The following is a 26,694-nucleotide window of genomic DNA, read 5'->3' as shown; positions in this document are numbered from 1 at the left end:
CCCATTCGCTCGTGACCCGTGTCGCGGCGCTGTCAGCGTGACGACTCGAGAAAAGTTTCAACGAAGCACAAATCCCCTTCGTCCTCTTGTCGTTTCATTTATCTTCCGGCGTTATCGCGGTCTAAACTTCGCCCTGCTACGAGGACGGAGACGAAGCGAGCACATACGGGTTACATCGAGCCCTCGAACGAAATAAATTTGCACCGTCCAAATTATCTAGCGAGCGACGGACTGTTATTAATGGGAAAGTAAAGAAGAGAAGTCTACTCCGTCTTTGGATGGTCTTGAGATTGTGCACGAGTAGGAGAAGATATTATTACGATCGCTTTACGAATGCGCTTTAAAAGCAAGAACGTTTCAGAACATGACGAGCTTCTATGGAGGTATCGTGTAAACAGATTCGTTGTCGGTAGAACGGGAGTAATCGCGGCGAGGGACTTTTAACAAGACCCGCCCACGTCGCGGTGCGAGCCAACTAGCAGCATCCGGCTGGGTAATTATAAGTCCAAATTACGAAGACGGTAGCGGGCAAAGTGCTATCCAAACTCCGGGGGAATTTCCCGACGTAGTCCGGGGAGAGTTTTGACATCCCCACTCGAATCCTTTTGACTGAGCGAAATTCCCACCGATTCTCGATATCTCTCCAAACTTCCAGCGGGGATTCTTTCGTAAGAACGCAGCCTAAATCCATTCACGATTGCACCTTCGACGAATGCAAAGACGTCTCGGGAACATCCGTGCCCCCCTTCGACGCTTTTAATTATTTCTGGCCATACCGGGGAAGCTGGAACGAAACTTCGACTTGAGAATATTTTAACAATTCCCTCTGCTCGAACTGGCCGAGTCTACGACGCTGAGTTTCCCGAGCACCATTAATATTAATTGCTAATATTGATCAGAATTCGCATCGAACGCTTCCGATTCACTTTTGGTACCGCGAAAGCGAGAATTTGAAGCATGCGTTAAATCGAAGCTTTCTTGTTGCGAAACGATTTACTTATAATGTTGTAAAGGTATGAAGCTAGCGTAGCGTCTAAAGCACCTAACTTGAAAGAGAGTTTAAACGATAAGATGTGTCTCGCGCGAAACGAACGGTTTTCTCATACAGAAATCGGTTCCCTGTGCGCCTTTTCCGCAGATGTTGATGCAAATTTACTCCCTCGTATTTGACGAGCATCGATATCTCACCGTATACTCCACTCCTCTTATGACAGCTTGCAAAAGACACAAGAGACAGACTCCTGCCTCGTGGTCTCTTTTTATCGCGACGCTTTCAATTCATGCTTCTGTAAAAACACGTAAGAATATTTTCCTTTTGCAAACGAACCCCCTGGAGAGCCTCGCGACCGCTCGAATGCTTCTTTGCCTCCTAAAGTAGCTGTTTCAGCCGTTCCCGTGAGATTTCTCTCTGTCACGTTGGATCTTTACGAGCGGGACGACGTATAGCGCCTGTGGCTGCGGCGGCGTAAGAAACCTTGCTACCCTGATACAGGTATTCCCCTAAGTAGTAACCTTTTTTCCCTTTTAGCTGCATCCAGGAGCGATGCTTCCCCGGCGATGGTCGACTTTTCCTAGTGGCTACTTCCTGACCACCGAATTGTCGCCTTTCTGCACATTGTACATGCCCAAGATGTACATTGGCGGGGTTGTAAGCTCCATCGGCGAGGAAAACCCGAGAGGTAGCGTCTTTGTCAACCCTGAAGTCTGAGTGGGACTAGAGTCGAGTGGTCCTTCAAGTAGCTATGTGAATCTGGCACCCGACGATCCAAAAATTAACTTTTCTTCGCGGAAAATGATAATATTTCGTTCCTAGTTGATTGTAGTAATTATTTCATGCATTATTTAATTTAGTATCGCGTGAAATATTTTTAAAAAGTGTGTTTAAAACCAGTAGTCATTTGTCTGCGGTAAATTAGCGTCATGTGACATATGGAAGAGGTGAAAACAGGAAGTTTTTAATACTCTGACCTAGTTCGATGGTACGATCGTACCTACAGAGGTGTTCCACGTTCCTATTTCGATACACTTCCTGGAAGCAACAGAGTACGTACTCGCGGAAGTCGCGAGGGCGACGCAAAGTGGTCTGAAAATTCCACGTGGCCACTGGAGATTTGCATCGCGCGAAAGCGTGACCATCGTTGAACATTCGCATTCGAGTCGAGCAGTTCGTTCCGTATCGGCCGAGAGATCCGCGCCATCGAAAGGAGCTTAATGGTTCGTGAAATTGAAACTTCCGGAGTTCGGGTCGCGGCCTTGCTACGGGGAGCTGAATGTCGCCATTATGAAACGGGACTTGCACGCAAGAGCAAAATTCTACTCGAATGATAAGTGACGAGCGAGTGAACCGTGCATTTTGTTACGATCTATGATGACGAATAATTTAATTAATTTTAATTATTCGGATAAACCGCAATTGTTCGAGGCAAATGTAGGTACACTTCATAATTCAAATTACGATTTATACATTTATTTGCGTTTCGTTATTAATTTCTTTTAATTAGGATTGATATGAAATCTCGTTTAATTTTAAGTATATTACTGTTACTTATATGAAATGATTTTTCACCTACTGTCGAGCACTATTCGGAAATAATAAACTGTAACTAGTATACCATAATATAATCTACGAGTTCAACTCGTCGCGCTAAGCTTTCAACTGCAAACAGAGTCGCGCAGGATCCCAAGTGTCGAATGAAGCCATCGAACGTAAACAAACGAGAGCCAGAGGTAACAAAAACAGGTATCGGTGCACGGCCGCGTGTTTACGAGCGTGGCAACCGCGAATAATTGCACGGAACAATCGAAGCGTCGCTCGGAAAATAATAACGACTCCGGCTGGGAAGTCAGAAGAGTCAACTTCCCCCAGCCGAGGACGACGGAGCACGCGGTGGTTTCGCAACTGCAAACTTTGCGCGCCACGGAGGCTCCTTTGGTATCGAAGAATCCAAAACTGCCTTGGAGAACTTTCCCCGCCCCGAAAACTCCCGTAACAAGCCGTTACTGGCCTCTAACGCCATTTTAACACATTAATGCCCGGTCACTAGTAAACTTATGTTTGCACTTCCAATTCCAATTTATGAAACCCAGGCCGATGTAGAATATCGTCCCTGCTAATTCCTAATTTCATATTAACTCGAGAATAAGAGGGTATTTCCTCAAGATTAGGGTGTCATCTGGTCCAGAAGAATCCTAAAAGGGGATGGCGACGATGTCAACGCGCTCGATTCCGATTCATCGACCGTGTCCGAGGAGCGCGAGCGTGGAATGCGGGCGATCGAGGCGGGAGGCGAGATGAGAAAGTCAAACGGAGAGAAAATACGTTTGGGGGGTGAGACGGGGTGAAAAGAAAATTGCTAGTCGGAACATCATCGTGAAAAGTGAAGCCAACGGAGAAAGCCAAGGCGATCGAGTCGTCGCCTCCGCTGCGCAACGTTGGATGCATTCGAATGCACCTGCATCGACAGCCGCCAATTCGTCCGATAAGAGAATAGAGAGAAAATCGTAATTCGAGCGCGAATTGCAATCGAGCATCCGTTTGGGGAGCTCGTATTTCCCGATCCCCGTCGAACGCGATGGCGTCACTTTATATTTACTCATCCGCGCCACCGTTGCCGGAGGGAAAGCGAAGAATCCGACCGGAATATCGGCGAACAACAAAAGTGCAACCGCTCCAGGTTCTTCCCTTCCCGCCACGTGCAAGTCTAATAATAAATTTTCTTTTATTTCATTGAATTCTATTTCTTTCGACTTCTTCTACTCGAATCTTTATTTGCTTTTTTCCCAGGGACCTTTATTGGAATCGACTGTAGGGTTTTGATTCTTAAACTCGTAGCAGAGGGGAAGAAGAAAAACCTTAATCGTTCTGGAATAATGGTTGACGAGAAATACAAATACAGGAGTGCTCACCTCGATCTTCGGATGGAAGCCTCGTTGCGACACTGTAGGATAAATTATGATTGACGAACTAGGAGACCATCTGAAAAATGAATAAAATAATGTTAGCATGGAAATGATTAAAGCTTTCACTTTGATCTCAGCCTCGTGAAAATGTAGGGACGGCTGACAGTGGAAAGCGAAAATTACGAGGATACAGGGCTTTTGTTTCCTAACGACGAAAATCGACGCGATGCTCGATGCGTGGGCGCGTGCACGTTGGCTTTGAATTACGAACGCCGCGGTTAACTTGGCACATATTGGGGAACTGATGAAACCTGACGAACCCACACTCCGCTGGTCGGGCCACTGATTCAATCGAACGCGATCGGGACGGCGAAAACAATTTTTGGTAATTAAATCGAGCGTCCCGTTCGCCGTGCTACCGAAATTAATAAACTTGGAGCCCTGTCGCCCCATTCTGGAATTTTCCCTCCAGGTTCGAACAGCAGGAGGAAAAAAAAACTGGCATGCTTCCTGCGATAGAGGAAAACAGAAATGCACATGTACACTGCCGCTCAGAATTCTAAATTCCCATAATTTCCCATAATTTCTCTACGAAACTTAACATCCCACTCGAAACTTTAATATTATTAAATGTTACTAAATACTATTACAACTATTCATTGAACGTGTGTTGACCCATGTTGCTTTAAAACTCACGAGTGTTTTACCAAAAAATTCGGAAGCTCTAATTTCTGCGTCTAACGTCACCGAAAGGTACCAACAAATTTCAGAAGGAATGTGGAAAAAATCGAACGTGTTGCTTTGCGACATGGAGTTCCCTTGGGAGGGGGGATTCGTTTACCAGGAAAGTTCTGCGACAATATTGCCAACTTTTTAATAATTGTGGAAGCCGTCTTCGAATTTCCAGTCGTCCTCGATAGAAATTACGTTTATTGTTCGTTAGTGGAATAGCGCAAGTTGAATCGGAACTTTTAATTGGTACTGAAATTGACTCGCGAACGCAACGGTGTAAAAACTTCGCGCTAAAACGGAAGCGAAAGAAATTTACTTAAGAAATTCACTTAAAAACTTTAAGAATCGCAGCTTTAGCCAAACCGGAAACACAATGATTTCGGTCCCTGTCACGGAAACTTCAATCTCGAATTCGAAACGGAGCGAAAGTGAAATTAAGATAATTAAGGCCGAAGCTCGAAAATAATTATTTAAAAGCAAGTAAAGTATATAATTATTGTTAGTAATGCTACTAAGGGTACCTAGCTTTAGAACTCAGGAGTGCCACTTTATCCCTGTGCTCCGAGTTAATCCTCTGAGGTGCTTGTAACTCTCAGCTTACCACAGTAAGCTAATATAATAAGCACACTTATCTCATGGAACCTTATATCTTACACTCTCTATAATTCCAACACAAGGAATCGAAATGTAACGGTACTAAAAATTGTTCGTGCAAGCCTGTTTTCATGAATATTTATTTATTTGCATGCAAGCCACTCTTCGGTGAAAATAAAATTAGACGTCAGACGTTTGATCGAGCGCAGCCCCGAGAGCCACGGAAGCCACCTTTGCAAGAGTGAAACGATCTTTTCTGTACCCTTATTCGAAAGTGAGACGAACGTTGTTTCCCACTGGAACTTGGAGCGTTGCGAGCGCCCATCGATCATCGAGAGGCATGCATCACGGCGTGCAAACGATTACAACGCATCCAGGAAATAGGCGAAACGGTGAACGCGCGACGGTGCATAAAATCCAGCTATCATTGAGGTTATTCGATGGGCGCAGGGGAATAGGTCCAACTATCGCCAGACCTGGCACCCTGTCGCTGTTCTATCGATAGTTAACCTCGAGTCGTTTGGACGTACCATATCCGAAACCCATTGCCGGGGTCTGGTTTTCGATCGTAAAACAGCGATACGAATCGCGGAGAAAATACCGTCGAATCGCAGCCAACTGCTCCCTGATGGAACTAATCAAAACAAGTCGAGGTGGCAGTCGTCTATTAGGAATTTTCATCGATTCAAAATACTGGGGAGAAAGGTTGCCTTGACTGAATCATTTTCGATATGTTTTAATTGGAATACTTGAGAAAAACTAATAGGAAATATTTTTGTATGAATTTATATTATAGTTTTGTTTCTTGTATGTAATAGAATCTGAGAACGTGAGAATATTATTAGTGGATTGCTGATAACACGACCCCGTTCAGACTATTTTTATTAGTTATACGTTGCATATTGGAATCGAAAGTAGTCTGAATGAAGTCGAGTTTCGATTCGTATTCCTCTCGGAAGTCTCACGAACCTAACAATATAATACTCTCGTTGAGATACCATGAAAAATATACTAATTTTAATTTTGAATAGTGGGTCGTTCCAATACTCAGACTCGGAACCCAAAGGCCGATATGAAAGAGTGCAACTAACGAGGTATAAAATTCCTTGGAAGAAGATCGCGACTCTCCTTCGATATAACAGCGCCAGCTGATCTCATCAGTGGTCCTATATCGAGGGATCGCTGTATTCCTTTAACACCTCCCCTCCCTTTTGTCGGCATTCGTTTCACGATTTCTTCCCGTGGACGACATTTTTCGATGTCTGTCGCGAGGAAACGTAAATTTTCAGTCGAAGAAACGTACATCACGCTGTTGACCACAATAAATCACCGCCCGAGAGACGAATGGATCGAAGGGAACAAGTAACTACGCGGAATCCGAATTTCATCCTACCGCGTCTCTCATCAAAGTCTGCCACTCGTGTCCAACCATCTTGAAATATCGACGATCAAGACTCACCGTTGCGTCATCAGTTACTGTTACCGGTAACAATGGATTTCCCGCATAATTTACCGTTCTCTCGGACACGACCAAAGCACTGGACCACAGACACTCTCTCTTGGACAACCAAAATTTGCTTCGCATCGAGCAAAGGTGTTTAATTGTACTTTTAATAGTAAACTAACTGAACTGAACTAAGTGAAACTTTATTTACCGAGTTTCGTTACCAGTTACAAATTTTTACCTTGCTATCTTCCCTCGGTGATAGGGACATTAAGTAGGCTGGTATTTTTACGGATGAACGAAATTTCATCTGGAAACTTACAGGGAAATCTCAAACAGTTTTTTCATTTTCTGTCACAGTTTACGTCAGTCGTAAATAAATTCAACGTTTGTTTTACCAACGAATAAACGGCTACGCGTTTTTACCGCGAAAACGATCGTTTCAATTCCGCGGAGGGGTGTATTTTTCAGCGGCGGGGGCTCGAAGAGAATAGAAATGGAACAGCGTTTTGTTCCTTTATGGAACAATATCTTGGAAAATAGGCGATTGTTGCTGGGTAACCCGGTAAAAATTAATAACTCCTGTGAAAATTCACGAATAAAATCCGTTTCCCGTCGAAACGATCCATTAACCGACATTTTTGCCCGACCGCATCGTGACGCGTGCACTTTCGTCTGCAATAAAAAGCTTTCATTACGACCGATTGCGCTTCGAATAAAAAAAAAAAGGAGGAAAAAAACATGGGTCGAAACAGCCACCACGTTTTCTGTTAAAAAACAAAAATCGAAACGATTTCGACGAGAGGAATTTCTCTCTTCGCTTTTGAGGGGGAGGAGGGGGAAGCATGAATTTTTGTTGGTGCGTGGCACTGTTTCGGCATCTTTGTTGACGTCACTAATGAACATCACTAATGAACGTCACTAATGAACGTCACTAATGAACGTCACTAAAGAACTTAAAAACATAAGAATGTGATACGATAAATAAAGACTAGCTTGAATGATGTACGAATACTTATAAACAATGCTTAATGTATATTTTTGTTTAAAGTATTTCTTGAGCCTCGGTATGCTCATCGGTAAAGAATCTAAATAAAGAATATTCCCCCTGTCATAATAAAAAGCTGCCAGTTTGCGCGATTTAACCAAATTATTTTCATCAATTTAATTCCGAATTGCCCCAAGAACGAACCGCCGGGAATTTTATCACCGGACAAATCGTATTTAATTTCCTGTTTGACCGAGCGAGCGTCAAATGTTTCGGGGATATTAATAATTTCAATATCGTCAGCACGTACGAGGGCTTAACGGGGGACAGAAAGTAATTCAGCTACGCGGATAGCGAATAAACAGCCTAAAACTAATTTTCAGCCGCTTTGCGACGCTGATTGGATTTCGCACTCTCGATTAGCTACTCGACGCGGCTCTCGGAGCAGGATTAAACGTTGGTCCGTGAAATTCGCGGAACGAGGTCTTCGCGGCAGTTCTAGAGATACTTCGGAGGGCGAGAATCATCCGCAAAAATCTACCCAATGAGTCGTCGAGCGCGCAGGATTACCGCCCTTCGTTGATCCTTCGTGAACTAGTTAACTTGCTCCTTGAAATTAACCGGGGACTGCTAAATCAAAGGGACTTTCGACTATTCGATGAAGGAATCTTTTAGAGATTATGTGTTATCTCTAAAGATAACACTTCTGGAATCAAAATTTATATTCCCGAGGAAGAATGCTAACTCAGAAGTACTTGATCGAATATGTCATTATTTACGTTTCTCTACAAAAATTTGATACAAGGGTTCTGCTTGTAATTTCTTGACCACGAATATCTTCATAGAGATCCATAATTAACACAGTAAGAAATTATTTTAAATTAATACATAAATCATGCCTATACTTTCGATGACTAACTTACACAAATCTATCATCTGTATTTTCTGTATTCGCCCACTCCTATACGGAACCGACCGTTTTTCCGCGGCTGTTGAAGAGTCGCGCTCCGCTTATGGGTCATCTCTTATCGATCCGCTTCCCAGCTGTTATTACCGCCATCGTGCAGTCGCTGATTAACGCGTTTCCGCGATTGACACGGGCTTCGTGTTATTTAATGGTTCCGGTCGGCGCGTCGCGCGATTATCGGTGTCCTATTTAAGTCAGAAACGCTTGGAGCTCTCATTTCCGCGCGAGGATCTTTCGTTGGGCTTTAGAGGACGTGTGGCTTCTCGCGTACATATAGTACAACAAGTTTAATAAGATCCCTGGGGTGAAGGTTGGAGCATGGACGAGGAGTGGGCTCGAGACTGGGGGATTGGACCGAGACTTAGGTCTACAGCCTAGCCGAGGGAGCCATTCGATACTGTTTAAAAGAAGACTTCGAGGGGATGACGAGGATGTTGCTGCAAGTCTGGGGACCTTATTCAACTTCCTGAGCTATAGCTACCTGGGTGATAGTAATTCACGTGTACTGTACAGGATGGCTCTAGAGGATGGAGTGGTACTCTAATGGGAAGGCTATGGGAGGATTGAGAGGATCGATATTCGACCGAGTTCAAGGATGTTGTGTTACTTGTTGAGCTATACCTTCCTGTATGACGGCAAGTCAGGGAAGGTACTATAGCGGGTGGCTCTAGAAACTGGGATGGACTGGAGCTCTAATGGGAAGGATACGAGGGGATGACAAAGATGGATGTTCTTGAATGCGAACATAAAATGTGAACTATCTCGTAAAATATAACCGTTCCATTAGCCACGCATCGATACCTTTATGTCCATAATCCTGATAAGAATGGATTCGTGCAAAAAGATTCTAAATTCCATTTAAAGAGAAACAAGTGGAAGCGCACATTGGACCAAAAGATAATTAAATCACTAAAATACGGACCACTGTGCCCACTATTTCATAATCACCAGATACAGTCGTTGCCGTGTTTATCGATAAGCTTATCGAATACGCACCCCTATCGATCCGTCCCTGACAGACGCATATTCACTGTGAGCCAGTAACTCGTCATTTTAACGAGGCGTCCCCTGACACATGAAACTTGTAATAATTATCCGCCTGCATATTATAATATACAATTTCAGCGGAATATCCTGAAGCTATTCGCGCGAAAGAAATTCATATTTAATAATTCGTTGAATATAGAGATCGAGAGACTATTCGAAACGAGGGTGTTCAGATAATTTTAGTTTCTATCTGGAATCTCGATCGCTCTCGTTATAGGAGCTCCATGGTAATGCATCCTAGATCTACTCGACGCACGCATGTCCACGACCCACACGCTGCAACGGTCTATTATGGACGTTAATTGCTAATTATCGAGTGCAGTCATCGAGGTGCGATCGAAAGTCACGCTGCCGACTACGGTCGCGAAAGGTAACCGTCTCCGTCTACGGAAATCTCGTGAAAAGGCTGCAGACACTGTCTGCTAATTTTTCTTTCTATCTCAACGACGATGAATTTTACGTCCGTGTAGAAATGTTTAAATACTACCAAAGGGACCAGAAAATTAGTCAAGTACTCCCTAATTAAATAATCTCCACCACAAAGGAAAGTCTCATTCGACAAACGAAATAACTTCTTCCCTACGTGCCTCGAAATCTCCCACTGACATCACTAATTGAAATGGCCAGAAGACAATTACGCTGTTACCAAATGTATCCAGCCATTAAACCGTCGTAATGGGGGCTAGGCTTTCCAAAGGACAGCGGTCTTAAACTGTCACGAGCGCATGGTAAACTTGAATGCATCCATTGGCCCGTCCGATAGAGCGGCTGATCAAGAGAATTAGCCATAATCGAAGCTCCGTGGAGTCTCGTGTTACGAATGGATCTTGTTCGAAGGTCGATACCGCGATCGTTCGACACGCTTTGTAGCTGGTCTGGATTACAATCGGCCGTGGCCGTGGTAATATTGAGCGATGACGGAAATGTAATTTGCAAGATAAATTACCGCGATGGTTGCCTGGGAAACCACTGGCCAGTCGTTACGCGAATGGTTCGACGAATCGCGAAATTTCTTGGAAAATGAACTTCGTATGCATTTCCTCGAGTTACATTTCAGGTATCTTGTTGAAAATTACGTTTGTAGAGATCAATTGTGGACTGTTCCGATGCGTCCAGAAAAAGGGGGTGAATTTGATCGACGAATTGATCGTTCGCGGCTGAGTAGCAAAATTGAGATCAGGTTAGAAGGAGTATTATTATTTTGACCGCGCAGTTGAATAAATAAACCTAAACAGCAATTCATCGAGTATCTCATCCTTTTACTTGAAAATTCTCATTACGATAAATACACATCCCTCGATGATCCACTTGTGCGGAATGTTTCATGGAAATCGGCGTGGTGCGATTGAGCGATATTTCTTGTCAAGCGACACGGAAGCTTACGTCGACCACCTCGTTATCACGATAGCAGACAAAACAGGACGCGGAGACGTTTAAGCGAGCCAAGGGCCGAACGACACGCTGTCCGACGAGCTGGTATTCGTGTCTCAATCCAGTCCTGTGCATCTTGCACGCGCTACCATAAACTCATTACCCGAGTTAACTCGTTACGGACTTCGTGTCGTGTACTTTTGGCGTGTATAGGCGCTACGTCCTTATCTGCACCAACGTGTACCTCGTTGTTGACTCGCAGACACGTTACCTAAGTGCTTCTCAAGCTGTTGCGTGCAGGGAGAAGAGACGGAGCGCTTTAGGCCAGGGGAATTGAAAAATCCTTTGCGCGCGAATTTTTATTTCAGCAGGGATAAAGGGAAAATAGGGAAAACGTAAGTAAGTATCGGTAGAAATGAAATGAAATTAAAATGCACAGTTTGGGAGTTTGAAAGAAATGTAACTCTCCGTGTGGATAAAGACTTTTAGGTCTTAGGTCTTTGGACGGGGCGTATCTAAAGCCTGAATACATAGGAGATAAGGACACTTTTCCAGATATTTTCTAGATATTCAAACTTTAGGGATACCTTGTACCACGACGATTTAAATAGAATTCTAAAATCATGGAGTAATAAACCTTCTTGCAAATAAATATATTTTTATAGCAGATATAGAATACGTTAGACGCATGGTACCGTGTGAGGGTTGAGAAGCGCTGTTTTATACCGGTCCCGACGGAAGCTCATTATGTCTGCGCGAAGTTGAGAACACGCGAGATACCCTTTGGCGCGCACGTCGTTCGGACAATGAGCAATTTACGCTGATCTGGGGGATTACGCTTTACGCTCATGCTCCTCGAGCGACTACCGCTTTCGTTTTCGTACGACGAGGCGAATCTCGTGCCTCGAGATATCCTCGCCGAAGATAACGGGAGATGTCGCGACTGGGACCTCTTTGAAAGCGGTTCAATTGCAGCTGGGAATTCTACACTTGCTACTTTGCTCTTAGGATCGATAAATACGCGAAACAAAAATGGTCTGGTTATTATTTAACCTTCTACAAGCCCTTGTAACTGTCAGGTCACATTTTAACAAATAATTTTAATTCCTTCACAAGATGACGTATACATCTCAATGATATAATGCGAGATGATGCGAAACGAGCGGTGTGAACGCGTGAAACAAACGACCGAATACGGGACGATAAGGCTACGAGAGCGTATAAGATATTTAGAAATGGGGTTGTAGACAAATGAAGATTCCACCCCTGTCCTCTATAAATTTGATACAAGCATCCCAAATCCGATAACCAACCCTACATCCTCCATCCCCACAAAAAATATTCAGCTTCCACGAATTAGGACCCAACATTCCCCCTGAGACGCAGGACAGGTGTAACTTAGGCTGCGTATCTAAGCTTCAGCCTCTATTTCCTCGATCGTTTGCCAAGCCCGCTTATCTGGCCGACTGTTATTGCGATCATTACGCCGGCATAGAAATTCAATCTCCTTATCGGTCGTTGCATTCGATTTCGGGGAAACGACGGTTGCCGTAACCCCGTCGAAGGATGCAGCAAACGGAGATGGTCAGAGACAGGAGGCAGACGCGAACGACGAGGATTTCAGGGAAACAGAGAGAGCCAGACGAATGGGATTTAGCCGAAATTGCTTTCGGGCCCGGGTCTCCGCGAGGAGCGTGTCCCTTCAGCGTTGGTAAACGAGATTTCGCGTGGAGAGGACGTCTGCGGGCGGACACACGTCCTCTTTTCACCGGGGTTCCTCGTGTGCACGCGTCCTCGACGATGGAACCGCATTCGAATGAACGGGGTCGACGATTGTCCAGAAACTGTCGGCGGTTTAACTGGATTTCAGAGCGCCGGGAGGGGGGTTCGGGAAGGGCGTCGAAGGCGCGAATTGAAGCGCGGGGCCGGTTAATGGCTCGCAAAGTGCTCTGAATAATGCTCAGGGAAAATGCGATGGGTGTTTAGCGGGCGTGGAACGTTTCGCGAATCCGACCGTGAGAGAGCCAGGATCTCTCGCGAGCTTGCGAGATTGTTTGACGAGATCTTACCTCTGCGCGTTTCGCTCGATATTAACGCGTTTTCAGTTCGAAGGGGAGAAGACGACTCTGGTCGAGAGCTTGTGCTATTTACAAAAATCTGCCGGGGACTACGGGTGAGGGTTAGAGGTGCGAAGTAACATTTGGCGTATTCTGGAGGTGTATCCGAAACCTGTATAAATATTACGGTTTACAAATTTGAAGTCATCGAATGGGGAGGGGTGTACTTTGAATTCTCGTGGACGCGAAATTGCTATCTGAAATTTCGTTGCGAAAGTACGCTAGCGCGTGCACGCGAACAATATATCGCTCTTGATTACGCGCGCGTAATGATGTATCGCGTGAACGCACGGGCGAGTGTGTGCACTTTGCGGCAGTTGCATCCGGATCTGGGAACAAACAGAGCGTCGATTAGATAGGCCACGATACGTGTCGTTGGGCGTGGTGTTGAAATCTATTTCAAAGCCGCGAAAAAATATTATGATCGCGAAATGTGGGTCGGGAACCCCAAAGAGTGCAAAAATTTTCATTCGTGTCATATTTTCTTATTTACTAAGTGCAATACAATAGTGATCTTATCTCGAATGTGGATGTTCCGTCTATTTCAAAGGTACAAACAGAATAGGGTGATCGTATAAAAAAATCGATACAGACTATTGACTCGCGCTACAACGGGAAATTTAATACAGGACAATTGTAGAAAGTGAATAACGATAATTGTTGTTATTTCTTTCCTTCGAAACTCGAACGAACAATGATAACGGGGTAGATACGACGCCTCGATCATTTGCCTTGCTCGAGGGAGCCAGGGATCGATATGGAATTCTGAGGCGAGATCCCGTTCGTCGACGTTAATTAAACTCTTCCGATGACGTCCGTCCAACTTAGCGAAAGCCTGGGGACGCGGGTACTTTGCGACGGGGGCACACTTAATTAAATACCCTGCTCTCGCCATTTAAGGTGCGTCGATCCTTTTAATTGGGGGAGCGCGGCTGCGATTCGCGGAACTGACTTGACCGGCACGAACCTAACCATGCAAGCGGATTTCTTGCATGCTACATCCACGAAAGGTTTCGAAGAACTTATTACTTGTCAGGTCTTATTATTTGTTATTGGTTACGAGAATGCCATCGAAAGGGTTCAACGATTACGAAAACACGTAACGATTGTGTAACGCTCGAAAAAGACCTCGTTATGGACTCCAATTATACTCGACCATAAAATAACGCAATTAGACCAGAAACATTCGGCGGTTTTGGGGCATTCAATTAACTGGCTTTAATTACGACGTTGTTATCGCTAAAACAAATTTCAAACCGTCCCATTCGAGCTTGTTTCATGGATCGTAGCTCGATAAACGATACTTCCTTTACTTTGATTTTTGAATTGTATTTCCTTGGATAAATCACGCGTACGAAACGCGACTCGTTTCATTCGGGACAAGAGATTCTCGCTTTACAAGCGTACGCTCGATATCGTAAATCGTAATTACGTTGCGCAACATATTCCAACGAATTGACCGACATACCGACTTATCATCCTTTATTTGGCGCACGAGCGTGCGCCGAGTGCATCGCTCTCGCGTTTTCCAGCCTTGTTTTGCAGCGACGCGGAAAATATTCGCTGGATAATTTATTCGGAAAAGTTGCTCTCAAGGCTGCACCATATTGGTCTCCCGTCCGGAATCGCTCGCGGACAAACTGATACATTATAAGTGAATTCGAGCGAGTAGCATTGAATTTTTACAACGGAAGATTAGTTTTTCGAATTCCTAATAGTTTCAGAATAAATATAATTGTAAAATTTACGCTGTTTTTATTTTCGAGCATGTTATACCTTACCTAATTATGTAATAGTATATCGCATTCTATATCGATGTTCGAGATACCTCGTGATCCGAAAAATTCGATAAATAAACTCTTGCTTCAAAATAATTTGATAATATTCGTATCTACACTGATCCGATTACAATTAATAATGTATTACAATAAAAAATGTATCAAGTGTTCATCGCGACTAATAAATATATGAATTTCTCAACAAACAATTAACCATGGGTATTCCTCGAGCGTCGTGGCACGATTAAGAGACGACTAGCAGCATGATCGATCGAGAAGGAAGTCGCGGTCCGTATTCTAATTACCCTAACCCAAGTCATGCACGAAGACATCGGCTCTGTGCATAGGGCATTGCCATGCTGTGGGCGAAACGATGCATCCTCGCGTGCATCGTATCGCTTCTTGCCTGTGCTTTGTTGCTTCTGCTTGGGAATTCGGGTCACCCGTTATACTCTCCATCGAATGACGCGCGATCGTACACAGCGTTTCCCAACCGCGACTATTCTCACGGAATACTATGCTAATTGTAATTGGGGATACCTTCCCCCCAGATATGGGCAAAGTTTTTTCTTCAAGGGGAGCGCAATTTTCCGTTATTAAAGCAACCAGGCGGCGAGGAGTCGCCTTCTTGGGCACATTGTCTCTAGAATTCGAGGAACGTGGTCTTCTTCGGAATAGAGTATACTAAATACTTCGAGGAACGATATAATTAACCATCTTTAAAATTGTAATTTATAAAGAGACACTAATTCTCCATTTGAGAAGAAAATCAGATATAATTGTAGCCGGCAGTATGTAGTTTTAATTTCGGGCAAATTACTCGTACTTTATCCGCAATTCCAGGCTGTTTATCTTTTACCTTTTAATCGAAATTCCCATCCAGATAAGAAACCTGCTCCCCTTTAGTGGTCCCCCGTCCTGTCTTTCGCCCCTGACAGTGATGAACGAACTCGACATTGCGAGCATTTCTCTGGACAGTTTTTCCTATTCTCGGACGGCCTTTGTCACCGATCCCCTTCTCTGGTCGATCAATCGCGGCGCAGTCCGGCCGTTCAGGTGCACGGATAATTGTGAGTGTTAATTGGAGCTCGTTCACCTCCGTTCACTTCGGTGACTGGCGACGTTCGAAAATCAAATCTGCCTCTCGCCGCTCCAAGACGCGTGACGATCGTTTCAATTGGAAGCGCTCCGTGCATTCAACGCGTCTTTATCGAGTCAAACGAAATCGAATTCCTTTTAACCGACCAGGTGAGAGGTTACATCACAGTCGACCGTGAAATGTCCGATTAGTGATAGTTTAAGTTGCGATTATATTTCTTAATCACTTGCAAAATAACGCTGTTAACCCTGAAGTCGTATTATTTTCGACATGGAATTTTCTCAGAAAGAATCTTATTATTTTCGAGGAACTTCAAGTGTTGCTTTAAACCTTAAGTGTAAAGCGGATGCATCTACGTTTCTTGAGAATTTCGATTAATTTCGAGATCAGATTGCCTAATGGACAAGGAGCAATTATGCGAGAGATTTCGACTATTCGTCGGTAGCGCGTAGGAAACTTTCAGGTATCTCTGCAAAATTTCTACGAGCGTCGAAGGAAAAATGAGAATCGCTGGGACATCCCAACTATTACAGTTACATTACACTTTTCTCTTTTTCTCGAATACTCGCTAGACAGCGCGGATGCCATCGTGCAAGGGACCGAAGTTTCTGCGACCTCGCGCAACTCGCTTCGAGTATCTATTTATTCAAAGATGAATGCTCGTGATCGACTGGATACAAGGCAATCTCTTCTGAAGGAAGCTTCGCTATTTAGACATATCAATTATCTGGGTCATCGTTGATATTGGAAATCGTTGAAATCTTTGAAATGCCAAATGAATTACTTTGAATTTGAAATCCCTGGCTTTACTCTAACCAACTACGATAAAAATTATTTTATGGTGAAACCAAGTATAACGAATCATTAATCATGGAAAGTGTAGCAGAAGAGATTGAACCAGATTTGCTGATAATTTCTTAGAGTAAACCTTGATGCGGATAATGGCTACGGTAATTGTAGCTTACGTATCAGTGAACACATAAAATATTTTCTACGAGTCCATTTTATCCCTTTCCCTTGACAAACGCGAAATAAAAATTGAGAGACGAACGAGTGTCGCGAAAGCGTGTTAGCGAACCCAGCTCGACAGTTAAACGCCAATCAACATTCTGTCTATAATTACAAAATAAAATCCACGTGACTGACAGCTTACCAATGGCCCACTTCCACTTCTCTCGGTAATTATGCTAGGGATACGTGTGCTCGTTCGAACAGAGATTTAAACGAGTATCCTCGGTTGGATTTCGGTAGGTACTGCACACGTGCGTGCAAGTATTATTTTTACGAGCATATGGGATAGTTACGTCCTCTCTCCCCACCCATCTGCACGTTTTTAATCCCGTTCCACTCATGGTCTCGTACCGCGTTCTCGGATCATTGCGAAATTCGCGTGATGCAAATTTCCTGTCGGCTCGTGCAACGAGGATATTCTACTGTATGCTAATATTTACCTGGTATTTTGTCAATCGGCTCCCATTAGGCAAAAAGTGGGCATGTAAGTGAAGATCAACGGTGATTTTCGCAGCGATATGGATCGTAATTGCAGGAGGAGGACATGGAAGGAGAATTCTAATTTTCTCGCGACGGTGAATTTATTTCTATTTTAATTCGAATTACATTCTTTATTAACGAAATCAAGGAAACGGTACAGGTGGATTGGAGGAATGACATTATCAATCTAGATTAGTCGATCTAAATATTTCTACCCCGAGGCAATAATTCCACTTTTATTTTTATCTACCTTCCATTATTCGACGTTTTCTCCTCCACAAAAATGCTGTCCGCTTTCTGATGGAGACCATCAATGGAATCGAGCCAATCCTACAGGTAGATCGCAGGTAAATGCATCGATTCTCATTAGTATAACCAATCTAATTTTAGGGGCTCGATATTCCCCGTTTATAAATTCGCAGGAGTGAAACAGGAGCTCTTTAACGATATCTCCGTGGACTCGACGCGATTAATAACCATTAAACTCTCGATATTAGCCGATGGTTTAGAATACGCGATCGCCGGACACGAGTGATTTGGTTTCGTTAGCCTATCAATTACGCGTTATTTGCCAACGTTTGTTATACGATCGACAGAAATCCATTCGCGAACGTGATCGTGTTCCTTATCTAGAATAACGTGGAATTCGAACAACGAATAAAAGCGCAAAAAAAGAAAATATCAACATCCTTTTTACTCTCAAATTACGTTCCTTAAGCTCGTCCTAGAAGCAAAAGCTGCACGATTAGCTTCCACTCTAAAACAGACTTTTCCCTCGCACGCCCGCGAACACTTTCGGCTTTCTGTGAGCTCCGTCACTGTTGGAAAAGGTATAAGAAGCAATTACCTGCGATAACGTGTAATTAACGCCAGCGCACGTGCGCATACGAATACCGACATTAATTAAAATGTATACCGCGCCGACGCTAATGGAACGATAAAGGGGCGCACCCTTAACGATCATCCCTGCTAATACGGCTGTTAGGAGAGTCAAACGAACGGAAGAACTGCTACTAACAGTTATTTTCCACCAGGAAAATATTCGATCGTTGATCATGCAACTTTTAATTCGTCCTCGATCACAAATTTCAAGAGATGGTGACAATTATAGAATCATAAATGACCGAATATAAAAGCACAGAATTAATGCGTACACCAGATACATGAAATATAAAGGATATAAAATTCATAGGACGCCGTTACGAAGATAAGATATAATTTAAATTAACCAATCTTCGTATGAATCTGCATAAAAATCCACAGTTTAGTACCAAGTAACGATACTCGAGCGCAAAACGGACAATTCACCAATAATTATCGAGCCCTCGTCGATCGACGATATCAACGATCGAATCCCTTTCGCTTCCCCGGGCATAAAAGCGTTAGCGCGCATATCATCCCGCGAAGAGTATCATAATAGAGGACTGGCGACATCAAACGGCCCCCATTTCACCGCGAATCCTCGTCTTTTACCCCCGCGATGATTCGACTTTGACGAATCACCCTCCGCGAGCTCGTGACGCTTCAATGTGACCTACTACCTTTGGAACTCGTACGTGTAACCCCTCGGCGATACACCACGAGAGGGAAGTGGGAGCCTAACCTCAAAAGGGGTGCTTCAGGGCTGCTTTTCTGTAGCCGTTCCTACAATTCGTTTCGAAAGCACCTGCGTTCACGGCACCCTTTCTCCCGTTTCCCGCCCTACCGTCGTCCAACTTCCTCCCTAGTCTCTATTTTTCATCCCCCTGCCGCTTCTCTTGCCTCTCCTCCTCCCGTTTCGCCCCAGGTCACCCTTGCTCTACGGTTCGAACAATTTTTTAGCCCGAGTCCCATTGTTCGAGTGCCCCGGGAAACTTTTCTATTCCGTCGTCTTCTTGTTTTCGCGGTTTTCGCCGCGTTCTCCTGCTGCTTCTATTTTTCTTGCGATGTTCTCTTGTTTATTTGGCGCGGAACGCAAAGTTGAAATATGCTTCGACTTTCACGCTGTAACGCTCCGGGTTTCTGGAACTATTTTATCGTTGGTTGCTAGACACCCAGGAGCGACTTTGGAGATGGAACGATCCATTGCCTGTTGCTCGTTTATTGGACGATTCTTTTGACGAGTAATTTCTCCAGTGTCGAGTTGTCGGATTAAAGACGCTCTTATCTCGGGGAATCGCCGCTTTATCGCGATGCAGGTGGAACAATATGAACCGTACAGTGTAAAACGATTCCCCAAGTCGATTTTACGTTGGAAAATGGTTTCCGACGACTCGAAGGAGGCGGTAACGTCGATAATCGGGAGGCGAAATCGTGAACGTAGCTCAGGGAGCAGTGAATTTCCGGATTATTATTCGATCTGGGTGGGTGATGGCCTCCTGGTGATACACCCGGTGCACTCGGGGCAACATTTCGCTTGCGATCGCAGTTCGATTCCTATTCGCGTTACGCGTAACGACGCCAATCGAGCGCGCCGAAACGAGAACGTCGTCTGGGAATGAGTCAGCGTTCCGAGTCTACGAGGCGAGCAATTAACCGATAACTCCTTTTTGTCGATGCACCCGCCAGAGATGAGCTCGATTTTAACCGTAATAAACGCCAGTGAAGAGAAAAATTATTCGTTATTTTTATTTGTCGCGAAACACTTCGTTCTATAATCCTAAACAATTAATTCTATAATTATACGCGGAATAGGAATAAAATGCTATCTCATCAGATTAAATGAATGAAGGCATTTTATTAAATGAAAAATACGAATGCGCTTCAGGTGCATCGAAAGCAGTGTGATGCAGAACTGCATTCACCAGATGATGAGATCAGTATTATATCAAATTTACGATGGAAACGAATAAGGAAAAAGATGTTTATTCATTCCGTAATCCTTTGCAACGACCGATAAGAGATACGGATAAAATGGGTGTCTCGTTAAATAAAAATAACGAAGGTATTTTGTTGTATGAAAAAGACGGATGATAAACTCGTTTCATAGTGGTAGTAAAAAGAAGGATCTACTTCGATACTAATAATAGGAATAATATGAAAATCCCCGACAATAGGTAACGCGACGGAATACAAATTATTTTTGTTAATTAGAATAATTACCCGACATGTATTGTTAGCCACGAAAATGAAGGCACAATAGAACAATGCGACAACGATACGCGCAACGTGTTGCAAATACCCTGCGCCTGGCCTACAGTCAGGATTGCGCAAGTTTCATTTCGAGTGGCAAATCAAATTTCATGTAATCTGTGGTCTGTCGCGTGTCACGTGGCCTGACCCGTACGTACGAATTGATGCATAATAATTTTACAAGCTATTACTTATTACATTTTTTTATTCCGGGTTTTGAAGCCATTTTTATCATCAACGATTGTTATATAAAAATAATTTATAGGCACTCTACGACGCGGCACTCAAGATAAACACGATCAAAAATATTTATAAGACTCTCGTTCCAACGTAATTCCTCGGTAAAAATAAACGCACCTATATAGAACCTCAAAATTTAAACGAACTACTTCCTCCTCCCATGTTTCGCCGCCATTTCGGATATCTCCAGTCCCCCAGAACTGAATTTCCCCTACACGTGTCTCGTTGTCAACAATACCCATTAAAGTTACACGGAATATTTAATCGAATCCCACCCCCAATCCAACCCCCGAATCATTGCCAAACAAAGTTCCGACGTTCTAAGCGCTATCGCCGTAAACGCGAGGCGTCGTAACTGGCGCCAGCAGATAAACGTAAAACTCCGTCGCAGAGCTCGCCATTAAAATTATCCCCGTAACCAACAACCCACCGTGAAAAAGATGGCCGTGTGGCATACCCTGCGCGCAGAATACCCCGCAACGAAAATCTCCGAGGGAATTCTACGAAGACAATAGACGATAAAGCCTGTCTCGTCCCTTCTATTTGTGTTCTGGAAAACTGGACGAGCACCGCGACTCCTTCTTTTTCATTTCCACCAGAGTGCGCGTACACACCACCTGCGCGTGCACACGCCGTCAAAACAATATCATACTGCTACGCTTCTGCCACGAAACTACGCGTATGCGCGGATCCTTCTATTGTTTACGAAAAGTGGAATCTTTTGGTCAACTGGACGCGCCCTCTGCTGCGCGTTTAGTTACGTATTGTTCCGAGTTGTCCGCGCTTGTATAATTTTTGAAAAAACGAAGATTCGCAGTGTTTCTGGTCGTAAAAATTCTCCAAGACCGAGACTGAGACTAACCGGTAAAAATATTTTCTATTCCGAACTTTCATCTACTTCTAGACCACGAACACGCGCGCGCGGTATGAAATGCTCATCAGTAACTAGCAAAAGGAGCCACCCACGCAGGTGCGTTCAGAGTTTCGCAGAGATAACGTTCGGCGAAGAGTTCCGCGGCTCCCGCCGCAACCGGGCAACCATAATTCAGATTACACGGCGGTAACGCGTAGCTCTTCGTCGTTGGCGAGCCACGGGAGACCACTGCAGCCGTATTTTAATGCACTGGTAATTTAATTTACCGCCGTTGCGCGGCCGCTGAATTCCGTTGATTTTGAAATAAGGGGGTTCCCAGCGACGGGAAAATCGATGTAAAGGTACCCCGAGTCGCGAAATAATTGAAACGCATGGGAGGGGGGAAGTCGAAGGGAATCCATCTCCCTCCCCCCTCGTCGCTGGGAAATTAAACATCCAGAGATGGAGTGGGCTCGCCTGATTCGCTCCGGACGTTTTCATTCAAATCGACTCGCTAGAAACGGTCTGCTCTGCTCTCGACGTATCTTGATCGGTGAAAAGTTTCGAAAAGGTTGTGCTCACCTAGCCGGAAGTGATTCTCTTCTTCGTGCGGCGGCTGTATGCCGCGGTTCGAGGACCCAGCGAATTCACCCCTGCTTGGGAAAATTAAGATCTATCCGAACTTTGGTAAATAGTCGAGGGGTGTTCAAATATGCCGCACTTACGGGAATTCCCTCGGTTTTTCCGGCGTTTCGCTATCGTGCTCGAGATATCGATGTTGGCGGTGGAAACTGGTAGATGTTGATCGTAAGTTTGTGGGACGAAGTTTGGAATTTATAGAATGGGTCTTGTGGAAATGGACAGCGAGCGTTGGTAGGTTAGGTTCGTTAGATTTGGACCGTTCTTCGTGATTACTTTATCGTCGATGAGGCAAAGAATGGAGAAAACTTTGTTGCTATGCGAGGATTTCTGATAGCGCCACGGACACAGGCCCTTACTATTCCAAGCAAACACTAATTTATGCGAATGTAATAAGAAATCAGGAAGTAACTTCTTCCTTGACAAATAATCTGTCTGCATCCACGATACGGAAACTGAACACTCGAAGATCAATTCTTCGCACCCATAGAAATCTCGCCTAAATCATCCTGCCAATCGATGAGGAACAATCTCGATTCGTGATAAATTCGAGCAACCTCTAATCAACGTAGGAACACGCCATAGGTTACGGCGGGAAGGTACCGTCCCGACGCTAACGAGTTTATCGGGAAACATGTAAGGCGGGGTGGCTAATTAATTAGAGGGAACAATTTTCTGTGGATATAAGGAGAGGTGGCCCCAGGACCGCGGTATGTATGCACAGTTCAACATCACCGGGGCCTTCTAGGTGAGGACTACGTACACACGTGCCTGCCACAGGTCGATAAATTATTCAGGAGCAAGACGAACCGCCGACAGGCGTCGTGAGCTAATTAACCTCGTTATCACGTGTGCACGATGGACCAGGGATCGACCGATCGGACGTGTCCTGCAAACCCTCGACCTTCCGGTTCGAGGATCCACTGTGATTTTCAAACCTTGCCGTGTTGTCAATCAGGAGATTTTCAGACACTTTTGCGATAATTTTTCGAAATTTCGTAGTCGATTGCTCGTGGGAGGGAGAGGGTTAAATCTAATTTCAAGTCCAAACGTAGGTTCCGAGGATTCGTTTGAGTGCTTCGGTCAACGTAATCTTCGAGATTAACTCTACTTTTATCGACCTAAAACCCGAGAAGATGGCCGAACGAAGTGGACCCTCCAACTCTCGTCCGCTATCGAACAATAACGTTAACCGGAGGTCTTCGAGTTAGGATGCGCGCAGCCTGGTTCGTTAATTAAATTCGTTACCGAATCTACACGCGTCCTCGCCGACGTGACCGCTCACCCAGGTTCGACGACCCCACGACCGACGCGATACTTGAACCTGTAAGGCGAACCGTAAACTACATGGAGCAACAATTGAATACGTGGTCAACCACGTCCGCGAATGGATTTCGAATAATGTATTCTACGCTAGTGAACAATTAAAAATGGATACAGTTGTAGTAAATATGGATACAGTTAAAGGTAGAGTTTATCGATCGAACGAACTCTTCTAATTATTTATACCGGTGAGTATCGAGAATGATACAATGGACGAAAACGTGCCTAGTTAATCGAACGAATTGTTATTGTCGGATTAAAGGACTCTGCAGTTAGCATCCGCCTAACGAAAGACACCTCCGCTTACGAGTTCGGACGGAATAATGAACAGTCATCGAATTCGATGCCTCTCGGGTTGCTGAATCACCGCGCTCGCGTTAATGATCTCCGGTGTTCGCGACCGCCAACTGACCATTATTCCTGTGATTGAAATCCGATCGTAGACTACTTTGACGGTAGATCGAATTATTCAACAGATGGATGAAAAAAGGAAAAATAATTTCCTACTGAAAATTCAAACACACACTCTGCTTCGTATAATCTTCTCGTGACAATATCTACTGTTCCCCTCGAAACGGAATTTCGTATCCACATCGTCGCGCGTCGATCCAAGCGGAATTGACGTCGTTATCGCGGGTAGATTTCCAAGTAAAAATTTTCAACGTCGAAGCTACAGAAACGAAAATGGAACGAAACGATCCACGAGCAAAAAAACGAAGCCAAGAGTTCCAGCGCGGAGAGAACGTTAGCGAACGCAACAGTCAATACTGCGAGTTTGACGTTTAAATAGAAGTTAGCTGGAGTATCCGAGGAACGGGATTTTCCAACTGGCATGCCAGTTCTTTGAAGAGTATTCGACGCTGCGGTCTTGGCTTTTTCCTTCGAGCGAAATAACCCAAACAGCGTCGCGGTGGTCAGTTTCCACGAATGCTTTCGCCGACGTGCACGTGCACTACCGTTTCAGACGGAAACGTGTCCTCTCGTCTTTGCCTTTTCGAGGATTCCAACGTGTGACGCGGCGACTCGCAAACCCGTCTGACCGCGACGAAACCAAACGAGAATTCCGCGCAGTATTAATTGCAGTAGAACATTCGCATCGAAAACGATAGAAACGAAACTGAGAAAATGAAAAATTTGCAAAGGAAAAATGTGGAACGTGGAAATTTTGCGCGTTAACGAAGATCGAAAAGTCTTTTTCCATTTTGCAGCGAGACGTGGGTCAAAGACTCGAGATCAGCTGATTGGAGCGTACCTAATTATCCTTAAAATAACGCGAAATGTAAAATCTAATTAATTTGTGTACATCTCTGAAAGAGATGGATAGCACTCTTGAATGAGAAATACGGTATCGGTTTTAGACGGGACTAGAGATTGAATTGTAAAGGATTCGCAGGGAACTGGAACGTTATTTCCTCAACGGCGAGTCGATTCTGTAAACTCGCGGTTTTGTCACGCGCATCGGGAATCTCTGCTGGGAATCGTCTCGCGCTTCTGGCTTTTGGAAAACGAAGACTTTCGGGCAGATAAAGCAGAATTTACGCGGCGTCGTGTCAGATCGCGTGCGAAACGAAACATCCAGGTTGCGCTAAACCAAACGTGAAGTATTCTTGCTTCGCGCGGACAGAAAAGGAACGATAGGATCCGTGACCCAAAAACAAATGACGTCGATGATCCGAATGCGATCGACTCGATCTGGGTGACATTCTCGATGGATTCCTTTCGTGAAAACGTAACGCGTTCGCCATGATTAAAGATAAAAATGACGAAACGTTTAATGCTTGGTAACCGATAAAGTAAGTATGATACCGAGAAATAAAATCTGTATGTGTATTAAATTCGTCCGTACATGCGTATTTATTGGCCACGATCAGTTTGATTTATAATAAAATGAGGTTCGTTAATGATCGACGTTCCGGTTCCCAATAGTGTTTAATAATGTTTCCAGTTTGTATATTTTTTTTGTTGTTCGTGGATTGTTATTCGAACTTGCCGTTGTTTGTGCCATTTGCATATTTCAGTTTGAATATGTTTTCTAAAGAGGATCCGAAAATTGCGGTCGAAACGTCGATAAATAATTAATAAAGCTAATTTCAAATTAAACTGCTCCGCATAATCCTGGCAAATACTCGTTGAATAATACGTTATAATTCAACGTACGAGAAAGCAGACTATCAGAGTTTCTGCTTGGCTACTAGTCAAGGAGTAGATCCCAGATCAAGGATCGCGTTGGCACAATATTGGCGAAACGTTGAATTACTGGGCAAAGACCATGACTCACCGAGTAATTAGAGGTTAATTGTGACTGAATAGCAATTAGCACCGAATATACCTGAAATCCGTTTAATTGGTCGCGTGACCCCCAACCACCATCCAGTCTTCCTATTCTCTGTAATGGTCTTGAAACGATTATGCTAACAAGCTATCCCGTCCCTCATCGAACAATCAGTTGCTAAGAAATTAATCCCCGAGAAGTCTATCATTAGCAAATAAATCATGCGTCGACCCTGATCTATCATATTAAGAAAAGAACGTTCTAAAGAAAATTAACAAGATCCATTGTCCTGGCCCAACCTCCGAGTGCCATCATCATCCATCTCTCCATTCATTATGCGTTGATTCCACATCGACCAAAGAAAATTTACCGCGTCCCTCGACGTTCCACGCATTCTATCGATAACCAACCATGCCAGGGAAATTCCTATCGCGTAGTCAAAGGACCACGACAGAGTCTCTGTGTACACAGCTTAAGACCCTTCGTGCCGTGCGCTCTAGGGCTACCAGAGACCCGCCATCGCGAGGGATACCGCGTCAAGAGTCGCCGCACTAGATTTGCATCTCTTGCAGCTTGGCTGACTCGCAGGCTAATGACCAGACATATTTCCAACCGTTGAGACGGTACATAAAACACAAATTAGCGCCACGTAGTATGATAGCGGTCTGCTATTACCGTACGGTGTAACCAACGGGTGGAAAAAAGAATTCTTTGTTGATTTATCGCCT

General features: G+C 44.3%; 1 protein-coding gene across 6 annotated transcripts in view; it reads right to left on the bottom strand.

Moving 5' to 3' along the window:
- The window catches only part of LOC128881340 (protein-tyrosine sulfotransferase), a 154,468-nt gene that overhangs the window by 100,505 nt on the left and 27,269 nt on the right, over positions 1–26,694 (bottom strand). For 4 of the 6 annotated variants that reach the window (XM_054132287.1, XM_054132284.1, XM_054132283.1 and 1 more), the window contains exon 2: positions 3,907–3,976. The exons of the other annotated variants lie outside the window; for them this stretch is intronic. The gene's annotated coding sequence lies outside the window, so the exon portion shown is untranslated. The remainder of the gene's footprint in view (positions 1–3,906; positions 3,977–26,694) is intronic. 6 annotated transcript variants of the gene reach the window in all.

Source organism: Hylaeus volcanicus, chromosome 8 (assembly GCF_026283585.1).
Source record: "Hylaeus volcanicus isolate JK05 chromosome 8, UHH_iyHylVolc1.0_haploid, whole genome shotgun sequence".
Taxonomy (NCBI): Eukaryota; Metazoa; Arthropoda; class Insecta; order Hymenoptera; family Colletidae; genus Hylaeus; species Hylaeus volcanicus.
Note: the sequence above shows the minus strand (reverse complement) of the source record. Positions and strands in the feature narration are given on the sequence as shown.